Source organism: Pseudophryne corroboree, chromosome 4 (assembly GCF_028390025.1).
Source record: "Pseudophryne corroboree isolate aPseCor3 chromosome 4, aPseCor3.hap2, whole genome shotgun sequence".
NCBI classification, from domain to species: domain Eukaryota; kingdom Metazoa; phylum Chordata; class Amphibia; order Anura; family Myobatrachidae; genus Pseudophryne; species Pseudophryne corroboree.
This window is the reverse complement of record NC_086447.1, coordinates 334,881,628-334,903,583: the sequence shown is the minus strand read 5'-3', so window position 1 is coordinate 334,903,583 and position 21,956 is coordinate 334,881,628. Positions and strand designations below refer to the sequence as shown.

The 21,956-nt window shown below is 43.7% G+C and overlaps 1 protein-coding gene across 2 annotated transcripts in view; it reads left to right on the top strand.

Moving 5' to 3' along the window:
• The window catches only part of XXYLT1 (xyloside xylosyltransferase 1), a 620,340-nt gene that overhangs the window by 373,785 nt on the left and 224,599 nt on the right, over positions 1-21,956 (top strand). The gene's annotated exons all lie outside the window — the stretch shown is intronic.

Here is a 21,956-nt window from a genome sequence, read left to right as displayed (position 1 = left end):
AGCCATCCCAGGCCTGGAACTAGCAAAGTGTTGCAGAGAAACAAGCACACACATTGCTTAATGTCCTACAGCAGGGGTGTCAAACTCAAATTCATCGGGGGCCGCATCAGCAGTTTGGTCCCCATCAAAGGGCCGGTTGTATCTGTAGGTCAGTATATCCAAAATTTACCGCTCCACCTGCCTTATATGTGCCCAGCCATCTGCCCCCTTTTAAAGTGCCCAGCCATGTGCCCCCTTTTATAGTGCCCAGCCATGTGCCCCCTTTTATAGTGCACAGGTCCCCATTTTACACATTGCGGCAGGTACAGGTCCCCATTTTACACATTGTGGCAGGCACAGGTCCCCATTTTACACATAGCGGCAGGTACAGGTCCCCATTTTACACATTGTGGCAGGCACAGGTCCCCATTTTACACATTGGCACAGGTCCCCATTTTACACATTGTGGCAGGCACAGGTCCCCATTTTACACATTGTGGCAGGCACAGGTCCCCATTTTACACATTGGCACAGGTCCCCATTTTACACATTGGCACAGGTCCCCATTTTACACATTGTGGCAGGCACAGGTCCCCATTTTACACATTGTGGCAGGCACAGGTTCCCATTTTACACATTGGCACAGGTCCCCATTTTACACATTGTGGCAGGCACAGGTCCCCATTTTACACATTGGCACAGGTCCCCATTTTACACATTGTGGCAGGCACAGGTCCCCATTTTACACATTGTGGCAGGCACAGGTCCCCATTTTACACATTGGCACAGGTCCCCATTTTACACATTGTGGCAGGCACAGGTCCCCATTTTACACATTGTGGCAGGCACAGGTCCCCATTTTACACATTGGCACAGGTCCCCATTTTACACATTATGGCAGGCACAGGTCCCCATTTTACACATTGTGGCAGGCACAGGTCCCCATTTTACACATTGGCACAGGTCCCCATTTTACACATTATGGCAGGCACAGGTCCCCATTTTACACATAGCGGCAGGTGGTGGAAGGAGGGAGAGAGAGAGAAAGAGAGGAAGGGAGAGGGGCTGACTTACATTTGAAGCGGTTCTCGCCGCTCTTCAGCCGCCTCTCCCTCCTCGTCTGCGCGGCTCCCTTCTTCTCCCTCCTCCGACGGGGTTTCGTTGAATGACGCGTTTGCGCCGTGACGTCACGACGCAATCGCGTCATTCCGCGAAACCCCGCCCCCCCCCCCCCCGAGCTGGGCACTCGGGAGAAGGGGGTTTCATGGCGGCGGCACCGCGGGCCATCAGACGAGGTCTGGCGGGCCGGATTCGGCCCGCGGGCCTTGTCTTTGACACCCCTGTCCTACAGAATAGAACTATGCAATATACATCAGTGTAGTTCTGATCATAACATTTCGGAGCACACATTAAGCAATTATAAAAAGCAATAATGTCAGGAGTTATTGCACCTCTTAAGAGCTGTTGAGAATGTATTACGTGTGAACGTGAGTGGCGGTCACTTATTCTGCCAGTTTATAAACCAGGCTAGAAATTAATGACATACTTTTTTACTCTTTGTTTAAGAAGATTAGAGTTAAGTCTATTTAGATTAATAATAGTAAAGTTGCTATTAATAAACACCAATTAGTAAATCTAGTATCTTTATAGCAGTTTGTTGTATAGCTTTGCATGGCATTAATAACTAGTGGAGGCAGAACTATATTTTCTTGTCTTTTCGGCCAGCACTCGTCTTTGTGTTCTTCATGGGACCTGTCCAGCATTGTATTGATCTTCTCTTCCATCTACAGCAGCCACTGCAGGCAGTGACCTACATTATATTTATGGATCACTGTTACTAGGTCATGTGTGCAGACAGTCATATAATCTTTATTATTACCAGCATTGGAGGAATGCTTCACTTTCTACCGTAGCTACATTTTTCATTGTTTAGGGTTTAAAAAATAACCTTATCTTTAAATAATATCTGTAATATAGTTAATATATGCTCGAGAAAAGTCTGCATTTGTTTCCAGTGCCGTAACAAGGCCTAATGGTGCCCCCTCTCTCTCCCATATTTAACATAGGGACAGTGCACACCAAAAATCTAGGGGCGTGGTCGCAGAACAGTACCAATTCCCAATACACCGCGCAGTAATACATCTAATGCACATTACACCAAAGTAGTACCCCTTATAGATATTACACCACAATAGAGCCCCTTATACATGTTATGTCATGGAAGAGACCCTTAAATTTAGCTTTTTATGCTGACAGGGCAGTTACAAGATTAGCCAAAATAATTTTGTGTACCCAGTTATATGTACAATTAATAATATTTCAGTTTGTAATAACTTATATTGTTTTATTATGTTATAAATTGTATTGTACAACTAAAAGTAGGGGTGGTGGCGAAGCGAGGCACCTTGCCTGAAGCATGGCGAGCGAAACGAACCATGTGAGGGGACACGGTGCACTAATTGGGATTCCTGGTCACTGTACGGAGAAAACGACACCAAAAAGATATGAAAAACTCATGTTGACCTTTTGACTTGTCGACCTAGAATCCCTGTCGACCTTCAAACCCTGTCGACCTATGGACTGTTGACCTATACATTGTCAACCTAGACACTGTCGACATAATGATCCACACTCACCACACAGTTCCTCCTGTAATGTCTGCTGCGCTGGCACAGCAAGAAGGAGGGTTGAACACACATACGGGAGATTCACTCTGCCTCCCCAGTGCTGCATGCTATCATCTAAAAACAACAACAAATAGCAGCGCTAACGTGAGATGGAATAAATTCAAAATTTGAGAAGGATTGAATGATAAAAATTACTACACATTTAATAGGGTATAAACCACATTAAAAAACACACAATGAATTCATAAATAAAAGTAAAAGTGAGGGTCACAATAACAGCTGCCTATAGCAAAGTAATCTGTTCCTAATTAAAATCAACTGGATTGCAGAAAGATGTAACAACTGGAGATGGACTGTCAGCGCAGTCTCACCATTAACTTTACCAAACCGCTAGAGGTGTAGTCCCTTGAAAGTGTCTCTTATGATGAAATGAAAGCAGCCAGGTTTCAGGGTCCTCATTAAACCGCGGTGTCCTCCTTGTGCATGGCAGATTGGTGTTACTCCAGAGCTGATAAGCCGCTTGACTGTTTCTGCTTTTTTCTTTCAAAAGTCCAGTGATGGTCCGGATAAAAGGCAGTGATGTTGCTGAATATTGACCCAAAGTAGCCTCCTGACGCGTTTCACTGCAGCTTTATCAAAGGTGATGCAGCTCTCATCACATAGAAAGCTGGCCAATAGGGGTGGATGGAGACAATGCACCCACAGGACAAATGCGCTGTGTGTAAAGCACCATCTGCATCACACTAGTTGCATCCCTTTTTGTTTCATTATTGTCAGCTCAGAGATACCTTTTATAGATGTGTACAACCCCATTAGCACTTTTTAGGCTTTGATGCTTTTGAAATAGCATTTTTACTGGCGGAAGCGCAGTCTCCAGTGATGTTACTCTTAACATGTATTAGTGTCAGTCAGTGGCGGCTGTTGCACCTGGGCTGCAGCTCCGGTCACACATTGCAGAGGGAGCCAGCCAGCACTTATAAACACAGGGTCGGACTGGGGCATGTAGGGCCCATCGGGGGAATACAGTGGTAGAGGCCCATGTTTAGGGGTGTGGCCAGTCTCTAGAGGTGGTGTGCCCAGCCACCACATTGGTTTGCCTAACCATTTTGCATGGGTTGGTCCCCTAGATAAATGTAAACAATGAATACTGTAGTGCATGCATGATAATGTACTAGATTAGTAACAGCACAGTCTGGAACCTGATTCCTAGAGGAGGGGGTGGGCCCCAGGCAGTAGGGCCCACCGGTGGTTTCCCCTGTACCCCTGTGGGCCAGTCCAACCCTGTATATAAACATATATCTTCTGGCTGCCTTACCCAGGGATCATCATCTGCCACTGTGTGTATTACTGACCTGTCAGCTGCCGAAACATGGGAGACATCACTCTGCTTGTCTATCATCTTCTATTAGCCCGCCACCGACTCTCGTTGGCTCATTGTGAGCCCCTAATTTGCATCAGTTTTGCACATGAGATTGCTACATATTTCTAGAATTTTAGTTAATTTTTATCTACATCCAAATTAGTATGCGTTATCCAAAAACAGATTAAATGGCAAGCACTGTTTTGTTTCCTGCATATGGCTTGTCACTTAGTTTTGCTGCCATTCAGCTGTGCCTGTAGATAGGTATTTGTTTGAAGCTAAATCCTAGGGGGTGAAAATAATCTATATTCTGAGTTGACAGATGGCTAGCAAAAAAATTATATTTTGATGTTGGCATTAAGGTGTTGACAGTAAATTTCAATTTCTGTAAAGCTGGTTTGCAAAAGTGTTCAACCCCCTAAAAAGTTAAAAGATTTGTCTGTATTAAAATTGACAAACATATTGTTCCAGACACAGTTTTTGCTGCAAACTTCTTAATTTTCAGAATCAGAGGGCATTATTAGCTGAAAAACGCTGCTTTCATAAGTGACCAGTTCCTACAGACTAGAACTTGTTAGAAGCACCCTGTGCTGCACTTATAGTTTTAATGGTGGCCATACATTGCTGCGATTTCTCCTACGGGAGATCTTACCGGGCGGCAGGATCGCATGCGCTTGTTTTGCATGTAACATATCGCATGTGATTCCGTTCCCCGCTGCCGAATGCCCGCCCCAAGTCGTAGCTCCGACCTCCAACTCCGATCCGATGCGCACGGGACCGGAATGGATGTCAAACACATCTGATTTGGCCAGTTTTCATTCGATCCATCGGCCCGACCGTCGGAATCGAATGAAAACGGCCAAATCCGACCTGTGTGCGGGGGTCATTAGTCTGTTGGGGTAGGTTTCTACCAGGTTTGCGCACTGGAAGTGATTTTTGCCCATTCTTCCTTCCAGATTCTCTGCTGGTTCAGGTTGATTTGATGGCGCGTTTGGACTGCAATTTTCAAAGTTTATCGGATTCTCAATTGGACTGAGAATTAGACATTGACTTGGCCATTGTAGAACGTTTACCTGTTTGTTGTTCAACAATGCCAGTGTTGCTTTTGTCTTGTGCTGGGGATCATTGTCCTGCTGAAATGTAAGCTTTCTCCCATTCTTTAATTGTCTAGCAAACTGAAGCAGGTTGGTATTGCTGTATCTTTATGTATTTTGCACCATCTTGCCTTCAGTTTTAACAATATGCCCATTGTGATTGAATATGGAGGGGCCAAGATAAATGATTCTGTGTTTTATCTCCTCATCCTGCACACTTTACTAGGAAGCAGGTGGGGTACAGGAGATTCATCCATCCAGGGGACTGCCAGAGAAAGCATTAACCTCCTGGACCCTCCAGGACAGTAGATAAGCATGCAGCACAGATGTATCAAAGTGTTTCAATCCTGATAACTAACACCTAAAGAGATTATAACACAAAATTAAGGGGCAGATGTATTAACCTGGAGAAGGCATAAGGAAGTGATAAACCAGTGATAAGTGCAAGGTGATAAACGCACCAGCCAGTCAGCTCCTAACTGTCAATTTGCATATTGGAGCTGATTGGCTGGTGCGTTTATCACCTTACACATATCACTGGTTTATCTCGTCCTTATGCCTTCTCCAGGTTAATACATTTGCCCCTTTGAAGCGAGAAAGTGTGGGCCACAGAATGCCAGGCCTGCTTAGCAGCCAAACTATACAGTCTTAATCCTCACTGGATCTTATCAACTAAAACTCACACGTATCATGTTGTATTGGCAGTTATATATGCTATAGCATACTCTATTTAAGTTTGGGTCTCTTTAAGTTGTGGAACTACAAGTTCCAACATGTCCTGACAGCATCAGATGGTTGTTCCACCACAGCTGGCACAACGCAAGACATATAACTAGAAAAGAACACTGCAACACTATTATATATTGAGGAATAGAGAATAAAAATAAAGGTGTTTTTCCACTTCAAGAGCTTTACACAATATCTTTCTAACAATTGCACTTTTCCCCCTCCCACCATTCCCGAGTTTAGCAGAGTCCCAGTGCTCACATATAGCCTTGGGCTCACTTGCTGAGATGTCCTGGGCTGTACGTGATCAACAGGGCCTTCTACTTACAGCGAATGATAGAGATTCAAGAGTGTGCAGTCTCTAAGTTGACATTCACAACATGTAGACATTACGATAAGCTTTAGGGGTTAGGTTTACCTTACCAAGACATTGTCAACATTCTTAGCATATCAACATTTCATCAGTGTCCACATGATGAGTATATCGGTATCCTCACCAAAAATAGTATTGGTATCCTCACCAAAATACTATCAGGAAGGTAAATAATTTAGTAGACCACTTAAACAGGAACATCCCTGTTATATTTCTGTATATAATTGGTTTGATCTCATAACCATTGTGTGTTGTAAAGGTTAACAGAAATTAACACTATAGCATTAAGCCAATATACCTCTGTGAGTTTTGAGACTTCTAGTTGTATGTTAATTAGGAATAATTGCAAGTGCCACTCAGGGGTGTATCTAGGGGTCCGAGCGCCCCTGGCAAAGTAAGGGGCTGGCGCTCCCCCCTACACACATTTGGAATAAGGTGTGAGTATTGGAAATGGGGCATGGTCTTGTGGGGGAGGGGTGTGGACACAATAGTACTTCCAATTCAAATTATGCCACACAGTAGTGTCCCTCATTCACATTACACCGCACAGTAGTGTCTCGTATTCACGTTACACCATCCCTCCCCCCTAACCCACCTTTCCCACAGCCTGACCTTAACCCGCCCCCCCCCCCCCAAAAGCCTCTTCAGTGGTGCCTAACCCTAACCCACCCTTCCTAATCTCCCTCCCTGCAGCCTAACCCTAACCCTCCCGCCCTCGCAGCCTAACCCTCACCCTCTCACGTGGCTTGCCAGTGGAGACTTTTGCACCAACTCGATCCGGATTTTGGCATTCTGCATCGCTATCTATGTTGGGATGCCAGCATCAGCATTCCAAGCAGTTTCGGGATGCTGGCGTCAGCTTTCCGACTGCCGGGATGCCAAACGCTGGCATCTTGACTGCATCCTGAATGAAATGCTAATGAGCTGCTGTGAGATGAGCCTCAAATGAACCCAGCCATTAACCAAACACCATTAGTTGGATGGTAGAAGTGCTTCCTGTTAGAAAAACATCAGGGTGCCATCACTTCCAAGATAAAATGATCAATTATACAATTAACTGATGTGCATTTCCTTGAACATGGCCTTGAAATAGGTAAGATATGTATTACACTCAACAAGTTAAAGTTTTCGCTACTTACTTACATCTAACATGCATGAAAATCGTGTAGTTTTCCAGGTACTACAGTCCCTTCTCCCAAACACTGGCACTTTTATATTCTCTTCAACAACAAATAGATCTACACCACTTTGCTATATAACAATTGCTGTGTACCTGGTGAGAGTCTGTTACTGCCGACGCGGCGCCGGTGTCCGTCAGCACCGCACTAGTGATCAGACTAGTGTCCGGCAGCACCGCAATTGTAATCAGACTCACAATAAACTACAGTTCCCAGCAGCCCTTGCTGCCGGGAGCTCCCAGCAACAAGGGCTGCTGGGAGCTGTAGTTTATTTTGAGTCTGATAACAAGTGCGGTGCTGCCGGACACCCGCGCCGTTCCAGCAGTAACAGACTCTCACCAGGTACAGTCTGACAGTACTGCTTTTCTACCCTTTGGCCGCAGGTGGCACAGCCAGGCGGCGCCCCCTCCTTGCCTGGCGCCCCTGGCGAGTGCCATCCTGGCCAATAGGTAGATACACCCCTGGTGCCACTTTCAGTTAGCAGCAATAATGGCAACAATTTATGTCTGGGAACTTATCACGGATCTTATGTGTTTTTGCTTTTCTCTCGAAAAATTAACCGAACAATTGAATTTCACCCATAGTTTAGTGTGCAGGGCCATTTTCCTTAAGTTTTTTTCCCTTTTATATCCTTGACTTTATTATTTATTCCCATACACCTAAAGATTTATTGTCCGATCTAGCTGTTTGGAATGAAAATCTGGGAATGGATGGGTGTAAATGACAAAGGACCGTTGCTCCGAAATGCCGGAAAACTGACAAAAACGGTCGTTAAGACAAATTGGTTAAATCAAATGGATTTAACCAATTTGTCTGACCATTTTTGTCTGTTTTTCTCATCCATTACCAGATTTTCATTCCAACCAGCCAGATCGGACAATAAATCTTTAGGTATATGGCCAGCTTTAGTCATCAAGAGTTTAAATGTTTGAGCACACCTTCTCTTGCTGGGGAATATTTTTTGTTTATACTAAGGTATTTATGTATTCATCCCATAAATGCAAATCTAATTTCACCAGGAAAGATGATGACACAGCAAATACTAGCAGCATTAGTATTGCCAAACATGTGCTATAGTGAAAGTACAAGCTGTCATTACACATATGTGCTATATAAACAGTACATTGTGTATGAAATAACAAGTTCCTTACAGACCACCCGTTTTGTATTGTTAGCTTGCCTATCTGCTGTACTTGCATGCACTGGTGATCTAAGATTAGAATACATAAATCCATGTTTGAGCCATGATATATTAGTCCATGTCCTATTGAACTATACTTCAGGTGACATTAAGCTTTGAGAAGGGTAAATCTTATTTATGTTACTGGCAAGCGTGTAGTGGCTGACGTGCTGGCTTCCATTCTAATTCAGACTTTTAATCCTATATCGTGGTCTACTCCTGATAGAACAAATAATCCATTGCATTTTACATTTAAATAAAAGTGAAATGGAAATTGAAAAAGTCAGAGCATGCTTTATGTACAGTATACAGTTTTTTTTTTTTTTATAATAATGGTTAAGTTATTAGGACAATTAATAAATACAGGAATTCTAGTCCTAAATTAAAAACAGTGTTTCATACAGTAATTAGAGAATACAAATGTAGTTCTAAATTACCCTCTCTAGCTTGTCTAGAGATATGGACATAGTATGCATAATGTAATAATCTTAACATGACATACAAACGCCTCTCACTGCTACTACTGTATGTACAGATGTGTCCACATACATGTTTGCTATATCCCGCCATGTATGGCTTGGTTTTGCATGCCATAGACTCAGAGATTTAGCCATGCCTTGTGATTTTTCTTAACTTGCTTCTTTAATATGTTACTTTATATATATTCTATAATGGCAAACATCATTTTTTAAATCCATCCACTCGCTACTCGTGAAAAACAGCTTAGCCGTGTTTTGCATGTTGTGCCAAATTTAGCAAAATAGCAAAGATGTAAGTGGACACATCTGTACAACAATGACATTTATTTGAAATGAAAAAAATATGTAATTTGTATCATAGCGCTATAGTGTGATGCTTAATTGGCTAGAGCTTCATTTCCACTTCAACACTGTGTTGGAGAGATTTAGGATGCAATGCTTCTTTCCATGTTTTCTATTAACACATTGGTAATAATAATGTTATTTATATAGCACTTTTCTCCTAATAAGACTCAAAGTGGTTTACATATGCCTTTACAGCACAAAACGTAAAACAAGCTTAACAAAGGAACATTTGTAAAATGCTTTGGTGAACAGGTGAGTTTACTTTTGAAGGATTCTAGAGTGGAGGCCCCTCATACTGTGTGGGGCAGTAAATTCCATAGAGTCGTAGCCAGATAGCTAAAAGCTCAACCCCCAGATGAATTCTGGGAGATTCTAGATACTGCTAAAAGTCATTCATCTACAGATCGCATTAATCGAGCGGGACAGTAAGGGATCAGAAGCCGCTTCAGGTACCTTGGACCCTGGTCATGTAGGGCTTTGAAAGTCAGTAAGCCAATCCTGCAAACAATTTGCCATCTTACAGGCAGCCAGTGAAGGGAGTAGAGAATGGGTATTATGTGGCTGGTTGGTTAGTAGCCTGGTAGCTGCATATTGTACCATCTGCATGCAGTGCAATTCTTTTGCAGGGAGACCAAGGTAAAGGGCATTGCACTAGGCGTGATGATACAAATGCATGTGTGACTTTAGTTAGATCCTCTGAGGGAATTAAGTGATTCTGCCTCTGTTCCTGAGCTTAAAGAATGAGAATTTGATTGTGGCGGATACCAGATGTTAAAGTGTCATGCCACTATCCCAGACAACACCAAGATTCCGTACCTGTTTAGTGTTTTTTAGTTCTGAACCCCCAAGCATAAGTCCTGTTGTTTAAATATGCTGTAGTCTTGTCCTGTGACCTATCATAAGGACCTCTGTTTTATCAGGATTCAGTCACAGTCAACTGGCACTCATCCACTCCTGAAGCTTAGCTAGACAGCCATTTAAGGTTGTTATTGGGTTCGCAGTACCCAGAGCAAACTACAAGTATAGTTGTGTATAATCTGCGTAGCAGTTATAGACCAGGCCATGACATCTGATTATTTCACCCAGTGGTAGCATGTATACTGTAGAATGCATGGTAGATGGTATAGAACCCTGTGAGACGCCACATAGATATGGCACTGTGACTGAGTGTACTGCAGATGAAAATCTGTGATTTGAACCAGCTAAGGACTGTACCATCCAGTCCACAGAAACTTTTCAGGCTCTCAATTAGAATCCAGTAGGACTAAGACTGAACAGTCATCTCTGTCTCTTGCCATCAGAAGATCATTAAGAACACACACACTGCATCCGGAAAGTATTCACAGCGCTTCGCTTTTTCCACATTTTGTTATGTTACAACCTTATTCCAAAATGGAATAAATTAATTTCTCATACGTCCTAGAGGATGCTGGGGATGTTTCAAGAACCATGGGGTATAGACGGGTTCCGCAGGAGACATGGGCACTTTAAGACTTTGAATGGTTGTGAACTGGCTCCTCCCTCTATGCCCCTCCTTCAGACTCCAGTTAGATTCTGTGCCCAGAGAGACTGGTCACACACTGAGGAGCTCTACTGAGTTTCTCGGAAAAGACATTATGTTAGGTTTATTATTTTCAGGGAGCACTGCTGGCAACAGTCTCCCTGCATCGTGGGGCTGAGGGGAGAGAAGCAGACCTACTTCCGTGAGTTCATAGGCTCTGCTTCTTAGGCTACTGGACACCATTAGCTCCAGAGGGTCTGATCACTTGGTACGCCTAGCTGCTCGTTCCTGGAGCCGCGCCGTCACCCCCCTTGCAGAGCCAGAAGAAAGAAGCCGGGTGAGTAAAAGAAGAACAGAAGACTTCAGTGACGGCGGAAGAGTTTAGTGTCTCTGAGGTACCGCGCAGCGGCCGTGCTGCGTGCCATTGCTCCCACACACAAGCGGCACTACAAGGTTGCAGGGCGCAGGGGGGGCACCCTGGGCAGCATGTATACCTCAGATAGAGACTGGCAAGAGAGATATTAAGTGCCTGGGCACTAAATACAGACCCCGCCAGTATAAATATATAGAAAATAGCGGGGCTGAAGCGCGCCATTAAGGGGGCGTGGCTTAGCCCTCACAGCTCTAACAGCGCCATTTTCTCCTCAGAGACGCTGGCCTGCAAAGCACTGCTGAACAGATCACAGTGAAAATGGGGGGGGGGGGGGCACAGTTGTTTAGTGCAATATATGTTAAAAAATAAAGCACAATATGTAATGAGCGTGGTGTAAAAGAGCTGGTAAACGTCTTCTGTGTTTCCCTGTCAGAAAGTACTGGGGTCTATCCCTTATAGTCGGCATGTCTGAGTGCTCTGCCACAAACGGCTATGGGAATGTCTCTATCGGCACCGCCGACTCCTGATGGTACTTGGTTCATGTAAATAAGTGTCAACATGTCAGTAGATGTATGCTTTTCCAAAGAGAAATCTATATGGGAGACACAGACGTGTGTGGGTGACCCTTTCGACACCAACAAATCTGACTGGGTAAAAATTGACATGATAATGTGATGCATTTCAGAAAGCTATACCTATATGTATGTGTGTATATATGTATGTGTGTGTGTGTGTGTGTATATATATATATATATATATATATATATATATACACACTGCTCAAAAAAATAAAGGGAACACTAAAATAACACATCCTAGATCTGAATGAATGAAATATTCCTATTAAATACTTTGTTCTTTACATAGTTGAATGTGCGGACAACAAAATCACACAAAAATTATCAATGGAAATCAAATTTATTAACTCATGGAGGTCTGGATTTGGAGTCACACTCAAAATGAAAGTGGATAAACACACTACAGGCTGATCCAACTTTGATATAATGTCCTTAAAACAAGTCAAAATGAGGCTCAGTAGTGTCTGTGGCCTCCACGTGCCTGTATGACCTCCCTACAACCCACACAAGTGGCTCAGGTAGTGCAGGTCATCCAGGATGGCACATCAATGCGAGCTGTGGCAAGAAGGTTTGCTGTGTCTGTCAGCGTAGTGTCCAGAGAATGGATGCGCTACCAGGAGACAGGCCAGTACATCAGGAGACGTGGAAGAGGCCGTAGGAGGGCAACAACCCAGCAGCAGGATTGCTACCTCCGCCTTTGTGGAAGGAGGAACAGGAGGAGCACTGCCAGAGCCCTGCAAAATGACCTCCAGCAAGCCACAAATGTGCATGTGTCTACTCAAATAATCAGAAACAGACTCCATGAGGGTGGCATGAGGGCCTGACGTCCACAGGTGGGGGTTGTGCTTACAGCCCAACACCGTGCAGGAGTTTGGCATTTGCCAGAGAACACCAAGATTGGCAATTTAGCCATTGGCGCCCTGTGCTCTTCACAGATGAAAGCAGGTTCTCACTGAGCACATGTGACAGATGTGACAGAGTCTGGAGACGCCAAGGAGAACGTTCTGCTGCCTGCAACATCCTCCAGCATGACCGGTTTGGCAGTGGGTCAGTAATGGTGTGGGGTGGCATTTCTTTGGGGGGCCGCACAGCCCTCCATGTGCTCGCCAGAGGTAGCCTGACTGCCATTAGGTACCGAGATGAGATCCTTAGACCCCTTGTGAGACCATATGCTGGTGCGGTTGGCCCTGGGTTTCTCCTAATGCAAGACAATGCTAGACCTCATGTGGCTGGAGTGTGTCAGCAGTTCCTGCAAGACGAAGGCATTGATGCTATGGACTGGCCCGCCCGTTCCCCAGCCCTGAATCCAATAGATCACATCTGGGACATCATGTCTCGCTCCATCCACCAACGCCATGTTGCACCACAGACTGTCCAGGAGTTGGCAGATGCTTTAGTCCAGGTCTGGGAGGAGATCCCTCAGGAGACCATCCGCCACCTCATCAGGAGCATGCCCAGGCATTGTAGGGAGGTCATACAGGCACGTGGAGGCCACACACACTACTGAGCCTCATTTTGACTTGTTTTAAGGACATTACATCAAAGTTGGATCAGCCTGTAGTGTGTTTTTCCACTTTAATTTTGAGTGTGACTCCAAATCCAGACCTCCATGGGTTAATAAATTTGATTTCCATTGATAACATAAAACGTCGACATCTTTTGCTGACATGCTGTTGACTGTCTCTATGTGAGATACACCTGTGAGTTGTAATACATTTTTCATCATCAAGGAAGTGGTGAGTGCCTGTACTCTTTTCGGATATGTTTTGGACTTCTTGAGAGCCCTTTACGGAGCACCGCCCATGTTGTGAATTGTAGCAGTGAGTGTGGACTTTCTGGATATATTGGGGAATGGTTTGTGATACAAATTGTTTCTTTAGTCCGATACCCGCCTTTATTTCTATATAAGATATTTTTGTGGAGTTTTTTGTTCCCAACTAGCCCTTATGCCATTCTTTTTACTAGCATATGGTGATTTTTTAACTGTTTATTTTTTGATAATCTTCTGTGAACTCTAGTGTCGGCCCCTGGTCCAAATTCTGTGTTTGTTAGTAGATTAATTAAGTGTTGTCTAATTGTGTTGTGGTCAGTATGTCAGATGACCCTAATCAAGTGATTGATGAGGCTACTTTTCAATTAGCACATAGCACTTTTCTTTCTTTGACGACGACGCTGAAAAAGTGCTCTTTGACCATATTGAATTTGCCAAGTTACCGTATGAGACACCACTGGACTTGTTCCATAAAATATTGAGATTAAGAAAGCGGGAGGTCGATCTCACTTTACACGGCCAATTCCTCTCGGACTATTATAGGAATAAGAAAATCCCAAGTGGATTTCGAGTAAACAATGTACCCACCATTGGTCGCAATAGTCCAACGTTTTGCACCAAATGGTGTGGTGTTCTAAATAAGTGTTCATTGGACCTCATCCTTCTCGTTATCGAGGAGGTTGGGATAGAATTGAAACAAGTGCGTGAGGACTTGGTCGTGTTTAATTCTACACATCTGTCCACATTAGTGGTGGATACTGCTGACAAGTGGCTTGATCGTTTGACTGAACAAGTTAACACTTATCAACAAGATCTCATCACGTTTAAGCGGAAGAAATTGGTTACTGTAAATGCCGATTACACCAATAGTCAGGTTTACAGGTGGTTGAGGGATGAATCTAAGGGCTATGCTGGTCAGAGACTGCGTTTACAGACTAGAAGTACATATCAAGGTCCCTTGGACAACTCCTCATCTCAATCCAACTCTGAGAGTGAGGTGATTGATAACAGACCTCCCTCTGGCGCTTTTTTAGGGAAGAGCGCCCGGACCGATACCAACCCCAACAGAAACGCAGAATGAGGTTCCCCTCGAGGAGGGGTGGTTATAAGGCGAAGGGGGCGCCCAAGGAAATATCAGTAGATGCTGTTTTCAATCTGTCAGAATACACACTCTCACCTGTAGAAATAGAAATATTAGCACTAGGCCTTTCATTTGTTCCCACTGTTCCACACAACAGATTTGAGTGGGTTGTAGACCATTACAAATTTGGGAGAAAACTTAGGTTATGTGAATTTTTCTCTAATAAAACAAACTAAATGACTCGGGTTACTGGTTTAACCAGACCGAGTGCGTTTGACCCCTAGTCAACAAATCCGAGTATACGGACATTTCTCCGGTTGACTGACAGTGAGATGTGTTAGGGGTTGCACCACCACGGTATAACAACCTCTCTCCCGCACAAAGGGTTGCATTAAAGAGTTTGATCAACAATGAACAGATTGTAATTCGACAAGCCGATAAGGGCGGTGCCGTGGTGGTGCAGGACTGGTGTAAATACAATGCTGAGATACTCAGACAATTGGCAGACTCTAAGGTATACGTGAAGTGCAGAGGCAGTCCAATGTTACAGATTAAAAAACTGGTTGATACTACTATCAACCAGGCTTTGGTGTGTGGATGGTTGGACCAAAAAATAGCTGGCTATCTGACAGTGGACAGTCCAGTGTGTCCAATCATCTACACACTACCAAAAATACATAAATCTATGATTGACCCTCCCGGTCGCCCGATTATTTCGGCAATGGGTTCTGTTTTACAGCCACTGGCAATCTTTATCGATTCATTTCTTCAACCACTTGTAACGCTGATGCCTAGTTATATTAGGGATACCGCAGATCTGCTTGACAAGATAGATTCCCTTGGTATTATACCTGAGGATGCCTGGTTAATAACTATGGACATTCAGTCCTTGTACACAGTTATTCCGCATACAGAGGGCCTAGAGGCTATGCATGATGCTTTGATTGCAGGTCCACATGAGGGTCCACCGTCTGAATTTTTGCTTGAACTTGCGGGTCTAGTACTGAAAAAGAACCATTTTGCCTATGGCAAGGATTTCTATATACAGTGTAGTGGCACCGCGATGGGGTCGAATTTGGCCCCATCGTATGCCAACTTATACATGCACAAATACGAATCTAATAATATCATACCGAGGTTTGGGTCTAAGTGTTTATTTTTTATTAGTTATATTGACAATGTTTTCATTATTTGGCTAGGGACCGACACGGAGTTCTATGAGATGATTGATTATCTTCATAGTCTAGACAGCCCTATCCGTTTCACATATCACATTGACCGTGACAAAGTGAATTTTTTAGATGTCTCTTTTTCGACACAATGGAAAACTTGCCTCGACCCTCTATAGAAAAGAGACGGATAGGAACACGCTCCTACATGCTTCCAGTCATCATCCCGTTCATCTCAAAGAGAGTCTACCCATTTCACAATTTGTGTGTGCTACAAAATAATACCACAGATGAGGACACTGAGATACAGATTAAGGCGATGGCTGAAAGATTCTATGAACGTGGCTACTCGAGGAGAACTGTTGAAAGATGTCTAAATAAAGCAAGATATAGGCACTCCCACTCTAATAACGGTTGTCGTGCCAAGCGAGCCGTTAACAGAATGATTTTCACGTCTACATATGACGTTGCTTCACCACATTCTGAAAAAGTCCTGCGCAAGCATTGGCCAATTGTAGCCACTGACCCAGTCTTCAAAGGGTTAAGTCAGCAGCCACCGCTCTGTGCCTACAGACGTGGAAAAAACCTACGACAGATGCTAATGCGTCCGACTTTAAAACCATCAGTCACCAGTAATACCTGGTTTCCAGACACCAAGAAAGGTTGCTATCAGTGCCCCAATTGTACCACGTGTCGATCAATGATGACTGGTGTGAGTTTTTCACACCCACATAGTGGTCAACAAATCAAAATCCGCCACCGGTTGCATTGTACCATGGACCATGTAATCTACATTGTCTGTCCCTGTGGGTACTACTATGTTGGCATGACAACAAGAAACTTTCGTGACAGAATGGCCAACCATCGCACATCAATTCGAGCTGCACTGGTTTCCAAGGTGTCTGATAAACCAGTAGCGCAACATTTCGCAACTAGAGGGCATTCAATATCTAGTTTGAAGTGCATGTTGATTGATCATGTACCAAGACCTCCACGTGGGGGTGACTGGGAAAGGCTGTTATGACAACAAGAGGCTAAATGGATCTATGAGTTGGACACTTTAGCACCACGAGGATTAAATGAGGCAAATCCATTTAACATTTTTCTCGGATAGGGCTATGACTAGACACCTTTTTTTAATTATACATGTTGTTTAATTATACATGTTTCTCAAATGTAGGATTACATATATGTGTGTTGTCTTGTCTGTTGTCTTTTATATCGTCTTCTATGTTGGTGATTACCCTGGATTACCTAATGGCAGAGGCTATATCACACACCGTATGTGGACTCCATTATGTCCTGGGTTATGCATATCCATATTCTGTGGATTTAGCATCCAGTACACATCCTCTAGCTAAGCTGTATAGTTTTGTGAACTGTTCTGTGTATATATATAGGGGAGTGTGGGTGGGCTACCTGGATATTATCTGGTGGCTACCAGTATTTATCATAGGAATATGGTTTTCTTTATATCGAAACTGAACAAAGATGTGTTTATTGTGATATAAATGTTTATTATCTATTGAAACTGAACAAATAGGTGTGCATCGCGATAAGTGTTTATTCCTTACCCAGGACTGTTATGGAGTCCATTTCTGATGTTCAATACATCCATTATTTATTCATTTGTTTGGTGTGTTTTTCACACGATTTAACTAAGGTTTTTATCGGTTTGTCTCCTCCTGTTGTCATGATAGCTTAGTCTGGTCATGTGATCGCGTGTATCACAGTGACCAGTATTGTTAGTTAGGTTGCTTAGCGACGGCCGGCAGCCGTCTTACACAGCGTGTATCTCCGGTCACATGGGTGCGTTCCATGGACAGTGGAACCACACCACGTCCGGTACCATGGCCAACTTCCGCTAGTCTGACGCGTGCGTTCCATGGGCAATGGAACGCACATCACTTCCGGCAACGCGGTTATGAGCCGCAATTAGCCGTTCTGTTGACCGAAAACACACGTTATCATGTCCACATGTTATGTTGATATTTGATGTTATGACACAGTTGATTGGCTATATCCATACTCCAGATTAGACACTTTAGTACCAGTGTTTTTGTTACTTCCTGTTGGATGATTGATGGGCGGGGTTTGTGATATGCCTTTGCTATAAAAGTGCTCCAGGGTTTGATGTGTGTTATGGGCTGCTGGGTGTGAACCTGATGTGATTTTATCTGTCTTGAAAAAGGCTCAGATGGAGCCGAAACGTCGACATCTTTTGCTGACATGCTGTTGACTGTCTCTATGTGAGATACACCTGTGAGTTGTAATAAATTTTTCATCATCAAGGAAGTGGTGAGTGCCTGTACTCTTTTTCGGAGATATATATATATATATATATATATATATTTTTTTTTTAATCATTTTTGCGACCCCGAGGGGTCTGAGGGACAAATATTATTAATATTACGCCCTCCACAAAAATTACTATGTCTGTGTTCGAGCCACAGATCTATGCAACCGTACCATACATACATATTATATATATATATATATATATATATATATATATATGTGTATATATATATATATATATATATATATATTTTGCCCAGTTACTACTCCCTAATATCGACACGAATACTATTTCTTATGTCGACCATGATGTTTCCTGATTAGATCCACAACATCGGCATTCAGTACATGTTTCATACACATGAAGAACGTATTAACATATATATATATATAGATATATGTGTGTATATGTGTATTTAAATGTGTATATTCATATTACAGGTTGAGTATCCCATATCCAAATATTCCGAAATACGGAATATTCCGAAATACGGACTTTTTTGAGTGAGATAGTAAAACCTTTGTTTTTTGATGGCTCAATGTACACAAACTTTGTTTAATACACAATGTTATTAATAATATTGTATTAAATGACCTTCAGGCTGTGTGTATTAGGTGTATATGAAACATAAATGAATTGTGTGAATGTAGACACACTTTGTTTAATGCACAAAGTTATAAAAAATATTGGCTAAAATGACCTTCAGGCTGTGTGTATAAGGTGTATATGAAACATAAATGCATTCTGTGCTTAGACTTAGGTCCCATCACCATGATATCTCTTTATGGTATCTATTTATTCCAAAATACGGAAAAATCCGATATCCAAAATACCTCTGGTTCCAAGCATTTTGGATAAGGGATACTCAACCTGTAAAATTTATAATGAATGCTGAAGTAAAGTTATTCCTTCTCATGTGCTGGTCGCTCTGTTGAAAAAGCTCTAGGTCAGCCGTGACAAGATGGTTTCAAATCCTCACGAGGAGTCCCAGTGTTTATTCTTTTCCCGCCGTGGATAGAATAAAGTGAGAGTCAACCCCTGTTCTGCACGCGGCCCTGTCACAAAGGATCGTATAAAGGAAGCTAAGTGATATTTTAATTATATGCTTTGATTATACTTGCATTACATGTGCATGGGGGAGTGATTGTATTCAGAAATGGTCAGTTACCTTGTCATCCGATATAATTACACTGGTGAGAGACGGGATACTCCTTAAGTTGGGTCATATCTAGAACATTACAGCATACTGCCGTGCGACTACAAGAGGTTTGGGACTCTTGGGTTCGCTGGCCAATTCCATGGCGGTCTCGTCTAGGAGGGCGTTGTGGATTCACCAGTGGAATGCTGATGCTGACTCCGAGAAGAAATGGAGTCTCTTCCCTATGAAGGTGAAGCCTGGTTTGGTGTTGGCCTTGTTAAGTTGATCTCGGCAGATGCCACTGGTAAGTCTACCTTCGTGCCCTATGTTCCCTCACAACGGTTGGTGACGCATTATTGTAGGATGCAGTCATTTTGTCCGAATAGATACAGATTTCCCTTTTCTTTGCAGGTAGAGGAAGGTAAGATCCACCGCATGACGTTGGGTCTATCTTGCGGGAGCCCACACCGGTGGTACCACGTCTAAAACTTCTCATTCAGTCCTGGAAAGGACATGGACCAGTGAGTTTTAAGAATAGAGTCCCTAGGGGGGACATACTAGAGTTTCCAGACGTTTCCCCTCACCGATTCTTCAAATCGACCTTACCGATTCTCCTCCGGACGGGAAGGTAGTATGTGACGCAATACGAGAGTTGTGTTGGGAGCAGGCCATTGTCCTGGTGTCCCGGTCACAAAAAAAATAAAAAATAAAATAAAAGGGCTGTTATCCAAGCTTTTTCGTGCTCCCGAGGCCGGACAGCTCGCTCAGACCAATCCTATATCTGAAATCCCAGAATTTCTGCTTAAAGAAGTTAAAATCCAAGATGGAATCTCTCATGGCAGGGATCTCCAATCTGAAAAAGGAGAAAGGAGGTCTAATTACGGTTTCTTTCGCATTAGGCTTACCTGAGGTTTGCAATTCAGGATTGTCATTACCAATTTCACCAAGGTGAGGGCGGTATGATGGTTGTCCTTCGATAGTAAGGAGTCATTATTATTCTGTAAGGGTACGCTCGCCTGATTACGGCAAGGTCAAGTAACCAAGTGGTTGTTTTCTTCCAGAGGAAAAGGCTCTGAGGATCCAGAGTCTGATCAGACCTGCAACAGTGTCAATCCATCAATACATTCAGTTGTTAAAAAAGATGGTTGCAGCCTGCGAGACCGTTCAGTGGGCAGGTTACATGCCAGGGTGTTTTTAGCGGGACCAGTTGGACAAGTGGTCCAGTTCCCACCTGGGATAATCCTGTTTTTCAAGACAGGAATCTCACTCCTGTGGTGGCGGCGCAGTTCTCATCTCTCAAGCGCAGGTTCGGGTTCCAGGACTGGATCCTAGTGACCACGGATCCATGCCTCCGAGGCGTGGGAGCTGTCACACAGGAGGAACACTTCCAAGGAAGAGGGTCAAGTTAGGATACTTGTCACCACATTAACGGTCTAGAGTTAAGGGCCGTTTATAACGGTTTTCTACATATGAAAAACGGAGCAGGAATGGCAGAAGCCAGAAAGATTTTCCGCTTCACTGTCAGCGATGTTCGTTCCAAGTGTAAACAACTGGGAAGCAGACTTCCTCGGCAGACACGTTCTCCATCCAGGAGAGTGGAGTCTTCATCAAGAGGTTTTCACAGGAGTGACAAGTCATTGGGGAATGCCTCAAATAGACATGATGGCGTCTCGCCTCAATAAGAAACTTCAGAGATATTGTTCCAGGTCGAGAGACCCTCAAGCAATAGCGGTGGATGCCCTAGTGGGTTTTCTCAGTCGGTCTATGTGTTCCCTCCACTTCCACTCTTTCCAAAGATGCTAAAGATCATAAGAAGAACAAAGGTTCAAGTGATCCTCATTGTTCCAGACTGGTGAAGGAGGGCTGGTATCTGGATCTTCAGGAATTACTCATAGGAGATCCCTGACCTCTTCCACTACGAGAGGATCTGTTACAGCAGGGGCCGTGCGTGTACCAAGAATTACCGTGGCTTCATTTGACGGCTTGGAGGTTGCACGCCGGATCCTAGCCCGAAAGGGTATTCCCAGTGAAGTCATCCCTACTCTTCTTCAGGCAGAAAAGGAGTAACGTCAAAACATTACCACCGTATTTGGAGAAAGTATGTGTCTTGGCGTGAGTCCAAGAAGGCTCCTATGGAAGAATTCCAGTTGGGTCGTTTTCTCCAATTTTATTACAAGATCGAGTGGATGCGGGTCTTAAGTTGGGCTCGGTTAAGGTTCAGATTTCAGCCTTATCGTGTTTCTTCCAAAAACAATTGGCCTCCTTTCCAGAAGTTCATACTTTCGTAAAAGGAGTGTTAAACACATCCAACCTCCCTTTGTGTGCCCCCTGTGGCACCATGGGATCTTAACGTGGGGTTGCAGTTCCTGCAATCTCATTGGTTGAACCTGTACATAAGGTTGAGTAGAAATTCCTCACTTGGAAAGTGGTCATGCGGTTGGCCTTGACATCCGCAAGGCGGGTGTCTGAATTAGCGGCTTTGACTCACAAGAGCCCCTGTTTAATCTTCCATGAAGATGGAGCGGAGTTGAGAACTCGTCAGCAATTTCTGCCAAAAGTGGTTTCATCGTTTCACATGAACCAACCTTTATTGTGGCACCGGTGGCTACTGACGCCTTGGCGGAATTGAAGTCTCTCAATGTGGTCAGAGTTTGAATATTTATGTCGCCAGAATGGCTCAGATCAGGAAAACGGAGGATCTGTTT